Source organism: Cebus imitator, unplaced genomic scaffold (assembly GCF_001604975.1).
Source record: "Cebus imitator isolate Cc_AM_T3 unplaced genomic scaffold, Cebus_imitator-1.0 Scaffold1, whole genome shotgun sequence".
Taxonomy (NCBI): domain Eukaryota; kingdom Metazoa; phylum Chordata; class Mammalia; order Primates; family Cebidae; genus Cebus; species Cebus imitator.
In genome coordinates this window covers 11840013-11848836 of record NW_016107316.1, presented here as the reverse complement: position 1 = coordinate 11848836, position 8824 = coordinate 11840013, and the positions used below count along the sequence as shown (strand labels likewise).

Here is an 8824-nt window from a genome sequence, read left to right as displayed (position 1 = left end):
GCTTGGTCAGTTTGGCTGTTGAAACTTGTGTATGCTTTGTGAAGTTCTCGTGCTGTGTTTTTCAGCTCCCTCAATTCACTTGTATTCTTCTCTAAGTTGTCTATTCTCGTTAGCATTTCATCAGATCTTTTTTCAAGGTTCTTAGTTTCGTTGCATTGGGTTAGAGCATGTTCTTTTAACTCACAGAAGTTTCTTATTACCCACCTTCTGAAGCCTGATTCTGTCAATTCATCACACTCATTCTCCATCCAGGCTTGCTCCCTTGCTGGTGAGGAGTTGTGATCCCTTGTAGGGGGAGAAGCGTTCTGGTTTCGGGTGTTTTCATCCTTTTTGCGCTGGTTTCTTCCCATCTTTGTGGATTTATCCACCTGTCGTCTTTGTAGTTGTTGACTTTCAGATTGGGTCTCTGAGTGGATGTCCAGTTTGTTGATGATGAAGTTATTTCTTTACGTTTCTTAGTTTTCCTTCTAACAATCTAGCCTCTCTGCTGTAGGACTGCTGAAGTCCATTCCAGGCCCTGCTTGCCTGGGGATCACCTGCAGCAGCTGCAGAACAGTAAGGGTTGCTGCCACGCCAGTTTCTTCTTCTGCTACCTTTGTCCCAGAAGGATACCCGCCAAATGTCAGTCTGAGCTCTCCTTTATGAGGTGACTCTTTGGATATACGGGGGTCAGGGAGCTGCTTGAGGAGACAGTCTGTCCTTTATAAGAGCTCAGGTGCTGAGCTGTGAGCTCCGTTGTTCATTTAGAGCTGCTGGGCAGATACGTTTAAGTCTGCTGCAGCAGAACTCATAAACCCCTTTTTTTCCCCAGGTGCTCTGTCCCAGGGAGTTAGGGCTTTATTTGTGAGTTTCTGTTGTGCTGCTGTCTTTTTTTCAGGGCTGCCCTGCCCAGCCAGGAGGCAGCCTAGTCACTGTCTGCCTGTAGAGGCTTTGCTGAGCTGCTGTGGGCTCCGCCCAGCTGCTGTGTGAACTTCCCTGCAGTCCTGTTTATACGGGTGTAGTTAGAGCTGCCTCGGCAATGGTGGCCCACCTCAGTAATGGCGGACTCTGTCTGTAATGGTGGGCTGCCTCAGCAATGGTGGATTACCTCCATAGTGGTGAAGTGCCTCGGTAATGGCGGACGCCCCTCCCCCACAGAGTTGGACCTTCCCGGGTTCAGCTGTGCTTGCTGTGAAACTCTCAACCCAGAGCTTTTCCAATTGCTATTTTTTTGTGGGGGTGGGACCAGCCGAGCCTGATCACCTGGCTCCCTGCCTCAGAACCTTTTTCTTAGTTCAACAGTCAACTCTTTCCCAGGTGTGCCAGTCACCTGTTGAAAAGGTGCCAGGATCTGTGTGATTTCCCGTCCAGCGACCCACTGTGCTGTTCGGCGCTGAGACTCGTGGCGCCTTTTTGCCCACGAAATTCCTGGCCTGGTTCCCTGTTTCAGTCCCCTTTTTAATCAAATGAATGAGTGACTCTGCCTTCCTGGAGCTCCAATCACCAGCCAAAACGGCGCCCAGACCCATGTATTTTGTACAGAGAACCGCAGCCCTGGGGCACTGGCAAAACAGCCACGCTGGCCAAAACAGCTGCGCAGGCCAAACCAACCATACTGCGACCTGTGGGGCTCCTCCACCTGGGATTCTTCTGGCCTTTGGGCAATAAAATCCGTCTGGAAATGTGGTGTCCACTCACCCTCTGCACTTTCACTGGGAGCTGCAATCCTGAGCGGCTCCTAATCGGCCATCTTGGATCCCCCCCCTCCTCTGGTCACATTTTAAATGCACTGTTGACTATATTTGGAAAATTTTAGAATATGAGTTGACAAATGTCTTCTGTAAAGGGCTATTGAATATTTAAAGCTTTGCAGTTCATATGGTTTCAGTCACGACCACTCCACTGTCCTGGTATAGCATGAAAATGGTCATTAGATATACATAAATATTGCCATGTTCCAGTAAAACTTTACTTACGGATTCTGAAATAGGAACTTCAAGTAATTTTCATGTGTTTGAATTTTACTGTTTGAATTATTGAAAAATATTAAAACTATTTTAGCTAGTTTTTACAAAAATAGATAAGACACGAGGCTTGCTGGGCGTGGTGGCTCACACCTGTAATCCAAGCACTTTGGAGGCCAAGGTGGGTGGATCACCTGAGGTCAGCAGTTCAAGACTAGCCTGACCAACATGATGAAACTCCATTTTATATATAAAATAAAAATAAATAAAAATTTTAAAAAAAAAGACACGAGGCTTAACCCATGGGCTGGGCCAGACAGAAATAATAGAATAGATGAAAAGAAAAAGGCACGGTTGTGTGGTTGATTGGGAAGTTCCTGTAGTACAAGGAGTTGAGAAAGAATTCATAGAGGGGTATAAATTGGCAATGAAGCCAGGTGACCTGCGGATGGCTGGAAGAGGAATAAACAAACAAAAAGGGGCCTATACAGTATAGCCATTGGGGTTTGAGTTATAGTAACCATGTAAGAGCTCCCCAGCTACTAATGAAAGACTTGGTTTGGAGATTTGACCCTATAATATGTAGTTCAGGCAATTCTGATACCACATAATAGACAAGTGAGTTCAAGAGAAACTCTCATGTAAGATAATGTTTCAAACAAAAATGACAGTACAGACAAGAAGGATCAGCCAGAAAACATGTTGCAGAGTTCTGAGATACAGAAGGGAACTTTAAAGTTGTGCCAAGAATGTAAGAGTATATTCAGAACCTTAAGGGATAAAGGACTTAAGCCATCAGAGATCATCAGAGAAGTCTTAAAACAACAGACTGCTGTGAAAAGGAGACATTTCATGGTCTCATACATTGAAAAAATAGTTCTAAATGGGCGGCATAATTGTCTGTCACCTACCACTAAATGAATTAGGAAATAAAACTTAGATGGTTGCCCAGAACACTAAAATTCCCCATAGTAATCAAGACATGGGATACATAAAGAAGAAATGAAAAGCTGTGGAATGAGTTAGGGAGTAAGTAAAGATATGCAAACATTTGTAAAGAAAACTATAAACTTTTCCAGAAGTCTTGAATAAATGGAGACGTGATTTTTCTGGGGAAAACTCAGCATTGTAAAAATGTCAGTTCTCCCTAAATTAATGTGTGTATTTAATATACTCTTGGTCAGAATCCCCTTAGGTTTTGTTTTGAAACTCCAAAGCTTGATTTTGATGCTTGTCTCAGAAAAGTAAACAGAAAATTAATGGAAAACTGAAACTCAAGTGGAGGAGGAGGACTTGCTCAACCATATTGTTTTGGAGCACAAGGGCTCGCTGCCTGATACAGTAGAAGCCAGTGCTATGGCATCAAGTTTTTGAGAAAAGAAAGGCTTTTTTTGTAGGTCAACCAACAAGGAGATGGGAGTCCAGCTTTAAAAGGGCTGTGCTGGCTTTAAAAGGGAGTAATTTTTATTAGAAATGCCTTAAGGGATGGATTTTGAGATTATTAAGCAATTGGTGGAAGGAATGGGGAGACCTGGAAAGTCCTTAGCATGCACCTCTTCATGCCTCCTCATGGGTCGCATGTGCAAATTGTTGCGGGGGAGTTAGTATGAAATGTGGAAATTTGGGCTGTGATGTCAGCAGGCTTGTTCTGCACAGACTCCATTTGTCCCTATTGGTTTTAACTGATTTTAGCCAGTTTTGTTATCTTACAGAGTTTCTGCATTTCTTTCTGCAAGGTCTTTCTTTTCATAACTGCGATCCTGCAAACTCAATTTTTACTAGTCACTGCTTTCTTTAACTTTTTGGAGCATGGTTTCAGTTTTTTAAAACAATTACTATTTATGATGATTAAAATAGTGTGGTACTGGACTCAAAATATACGAGTAGATCATTGAACAAGATCACTTGGAAATAGATCGGTGTGTGCGTGCATGCTTGTTTAGGGTAGAGTGATGAGATGAATTTAAAATCAATGGCAAAAGAATGATTATTTGGAAAATAGCTTGGGGGTTATTGAGTCTCATTCCTAATGGATTGAAATTTTTAATGAGAAAAACAAAAGCATAAAAGATTGGATACATTTGTCTTGTTGATAGCCAAACAACTATGAATTAATACAAATTTTAAAAAAAATTTTACATTTATTTTACCTATTAAGTTGGCAGCTCATCAAAATGTTTGATAATATACTGTTTTGGCAGGAGTGTAAGTGGCACTCCTACTTTTGGAATCTAAACTAGTAAAGTTTTCCTGGAAGATAATCTAGAAATGTGGATCAAGAATTTATATGACAAAAACAGAAAAGTCAGGTGTGGTGGCACATGCCTTTTCTATGCTACTGGAGGTTGAGGCGGGAACGTCAGTTGAGCCTGGGAGTTTGAGGCCAGCCTGAATCTCTTAACATAGTGACACATTGTTTCTTATAAAAGAGAATTTATGTTTTTATTCATTGAAGTAAATTTTTGTAAGGAAATAGTAATGTACAGACTTGTATAGAATGATAGCATTGTTTATTTATAGCAAAAGATTATGAACTATCTAAGTATATTAAGGTAGTAGACTGATTATATCATGTTCCTTCTATATGGAAGAATACATATTATGTAGCCATTAAAAATAAAGAGTGGCTGGGCACAGTGGCTCACACCTGTAATCCCAGCACTGTGGGGAGGTCAAGGCGGATGGATCACTTGAGCCTAGGAGTTCAAGACCAGCCTGGGCAATATGGCTGAACCCTCTCTCTACAAAAAATACAAAAAAAATACTGATATGGTAGTGTACACCTGTAGTCCCAACTACTCAGGAAGCAAAGGTGGGAGGATCACTTGAGCTTGGAAGGTCAAGGCTGCTGTTTGCCATGATCATGCCACTGCACTCCAAGCCTGGGCGACAGAGCAAGACCCTGTCTCAAAAATAAAATAAAATAAAATAAACTAGTTATGTGTCTGTAAACAGAGATCTATGGTTAATTGATAAGTGAAAAGGTGTATTAAAGTACCATTATAGATTAGAATACAAAATGTGTGAATATGCATGCATTTAAAAATCGAGGAGGATATAAAACATACCAGGAAAGGTTACATGAGGAGTTTCACTTTCTACTTTATGTCTTCCAGTATTTGAATTTTTAATAACAATCTTTTTATCATAAAATTATAAAATATTAAATAATCCTGACTTTTAGATTTATTTTTTTTATTTTATTTTTTTTTTTTTAGTGGTGTAAGTAAAACAGGAATCCTGATACATTATTTTCTACTTTTGGGATAAAGATAGTTCATAATAGATGAAGCTGCAAACCAAAAGATATCCGAGACAGGTCTCAGTCAGTTTAGATATTATTTTGCCAAGGTTAAGGACATGCCCATGACATAGCCTCAGAAGGTCCTGACAACATGTGCCTGAGGTCTTTGGGGCACCACTTAGTTTTGTACATTTTAGGAAGATGTGAGACATTAGTCAGTATATGTAAGATGTACATTGGTTTGGTCCAGAAATGTGCGACAACCGGAAGCTGGGTGGAGGCTACCAGGTTATAGGTAANATGATTGCATTCTTTAGAGTTTCTGATTAGTTTTTCACTGAATGCACAATTTACAGGAATAGTCAGTTATGCCTTAGTCTGGCTTAGTGAAGAAATAGATATGTTTTTGTCTCATATAAGCAGAGGGATGACTCTTGAGCGCTGCCTATCCGTTGTCCACAAGGAATTTCCTTTCAGGCAAATTGTGAGGCAGGTATGTACCTTTTTTTTTTTTTTTTTTTTTTAAACTTTGTAGCCATCTTATTTAGGAATAGAATGGGAGGCAGGTTGCCCGGTGCACTTTCCAGCTTAACTTTTCTTTTTTGGCTTGGTGATTTGGGGGAGGTTTATTTTACTTTCACTAACCTGAGTGGAATCTTGCAACCTTTTTGACCTAGGGCATAGTTAAAAATGTGACTCAACAAATGGCTTTAAAATGAAAAGATTTTACTGAACTCATAGTTTAATTCATATTTTCTTCATAAAAAGTGTAAACTAAAATAAAATTCTAAGCCCCCAGCAACCATCTGAATGGACTTCCTTCTTGGCCAGGGTGCCCTTAAAATTTCACCTGAAAGACTGGTTCAGGCTGTGATGGAAGCAGAGGTTGGACATGTGTTATTTTATTGGTTCAAGCTGTGATGGGAAGTAGGGGTTGGACGTGCTTCATTAGACCTCTCCCGTGCTCACATCAGCACAGACCCTAAGTCTGAGAATAAACACTTATAGACTATACTCTTTGAAGCCTGCTACCTGGAGGATTCACCTTAATGATAAATCATTTGTTTCCACAACCTCTTATTGCAATCCAGGCATTTTCTTTTTGTTGATTCCAGGTCTTTAGATAAACTCAACCAATTTGTCAACTAGAACATTTTTAAATGTACTCGTTGCCCTCATACTTGCCACAGAATACATCTCTTCAATGTCAACTCTTTTCATAGATAAAAGCAGATTTCTCAAATGGCTGTGTTGTGCCTAGGCATGAAAGCAGTGTTGTGGCTTATATTTTTAAAAATTAAGTAGGTTATAGAAAATGATTGTATATGGGGAAAACTCTCTCTAAAACCATGTTGTTATTTATTTAGAAGACAGAGTCTCACTTTGTTGCCCAGGCTGGAGTGCAGTGGTGTGATCTTGGCTTGCTGCAACCTCCACCTCCTGGGTTCAAGCAACTATCATGCTTTAGCCTCCCAAATAGCTAGGATTACAGGCATGCTAATTTTTATATTTTTAGTAGAGATGAGAGGTTTCACTATGTTGGCCAGGCCAGTCTTGGACTCTTGGCCTCAAGTGATCTGGCTACTTCGGCCTCCCAAAGTCCTGGAATCACAGGTGTGGGCCACCATGCCCAGCCTAAAACCTTGTTTTTCCTCTTTTCTCACACCATGACAACACAGACTACTAGGCGGTTTTCCCCACACACCAAGCAGGAGACACCAGCGGGGTGTCCTCTAATTCAGTTCCAACGCTGTCTACCTAGATAATGTCAGATCCCAGAAGTTGAGGCCTCAGTCTCCAAGACTGCTTTCCACCCCCAACACATACTAGTCACAAGTCTGGGCCTCCAGAACTTCTGACTGACTTTAAGTTGGAGTTCTCACAAGCCCCTCTTTGGGTTTGATTTGCTGGAGTGGCTCACAGAACACTTACTACATTTACTGGTTTATTATGAAAGATACTGTAAAGGATACAGGTGTGCAGAGCCGTGTAGGGCGAGGTATGAAAGAAGGGGGGTGTGGAGCTTCCATGCCCCCCCGAGCGTGCCACCCTTAAGGAACCTTCACATATTCAGCTATCTGGGAGCTCTCTGAAGCCAGTCCTCTTGGATTTTTATGGAACCATTCTTTCCCCCAGATTGTAAGGTAGAACCCTCTCAAGGGAGGGTCTTAAGACCCACAGCCTGAAAGGTGGGGGAACAAACATTTGAGTGAAACGAGGGTAGAAGGAGAGCCTGCCCTTGAGGGCTAACAAAAGACTAACAAGGGCTACGGGAACTTTTGGGGAGAACCATTTCATAACACCACCATGATAAATGGAAAATTTAAGTACAGTAGAATGTAGAGTTGTATTGGCACTTCATAGGGACAAATTTTGGTTGTGAGACTTGTTTGTGGCATATGTGTATATGGACACTAGAAGGTTGTGAAGTGTCTTTCGTATTGTAGATCACAGTTAAACCTTTGAAAGCTACTATAAGACGGTTGAAAAATAGTTTATGAATTTTGATTTTAAGGCCTAGTAAGATATGTTGTCCTTTTGAATACTTTTTTAAAATGTTGCTTTTATTTATTTATTTTTTTGAGACGGAGTCTCTCCTTGTTGCCTAGAGGCGTGATGTTGGCTCACTGCAACCTCCGCCTCCTAGACTCAAGTGATTCTTGTGCCTCAGCCTCCTGAGTAGCTGGGGTTACAGGTGTCTGCCAACACGCCCAGCTTATTTTTTGTATTTTTAGTAGCAACGGGATTTCACCATGTTGGCCAACCTGGTCTTGAACTCCTGAGCCCAGGTGATCCACCCACCTCGACCTCCCGAAGTGCCGGGATTACAAGCATGAGCCACTGCGCCTAGCCTATTATTTTTTATTTATTTTTGAGACGGAGTGTCATGAAGTAGTATTTTTCAGTAGCTATGGTCAAAAGACCTATACAATAATTGTTCAACATCTAAGAGTTTCTTCTTTCTTTAATGAGTACTGCAGATGTATATTTTTAAATCTTTTTAGCCTTTACTAAATTCATATGGGCATATGTTACACTCAGAAGTGGGCTTAAAGTCACTAGCCTTTAAGTTCTTTCTTGTTTCCCTATTGACTGAAGGGTAAACTCCAAACTACTTAGCATGAGCCAGGAAGTTTTCATTGGTCTTCATGCTGGTTATAGCATCAGTTTTATTTTCTCTTACACCGTACCCTACTCCTTCCAAAGTTTATTAGACGTTCCTCCTCTCTCTGCCCAGAGCACTTAATATGCTAATATTCTATTTGCTAATTTACCTGTTTTTCTCACCAGATGGAGTGCTTTTTGAGGGCAGAATTGTATATTCCTGCCTCACTGAATTCCTAGCTCATGATGTGACTATGTAAGATTGAGTGAAAAGCTGCTATTCACCAGTAGCAGTTCTAGCTCTCACATTTATTTTGTGCCAGTCACATGCTAATACTTACTGTACAGTCATTTATTTTAACATACCCCTAGCGACTGTATAGTTGTTATGTCATAATCGGTATCACATTTAATTCTCACAATAGTTCTGTAAAACAGCCATTTCTTTTTTTTTTTTTTTTTTTTGAGACGGAGTTTCGCTCTTGTTACCCAGGCTGGAGTGCAATGGCGCGATCTCGGCTCACCGCAACCT

At 41.0% G+C, this 8824-nt stretch overlaps 1 protein-coding gene across 21 annotated transcripts in view; it reads left to right on the top strand.

The window, feature by feature from the left end:
• PUM2 (pumilio RNA binding family member 2) overlaps positions 1-8824 on the top strand; it is a 110366-nt gene that overhangs the window by 47011 nt on the left and 54531 nt on the right. The gene's annotated exons all lie outside the window — the stretch shown is intronic.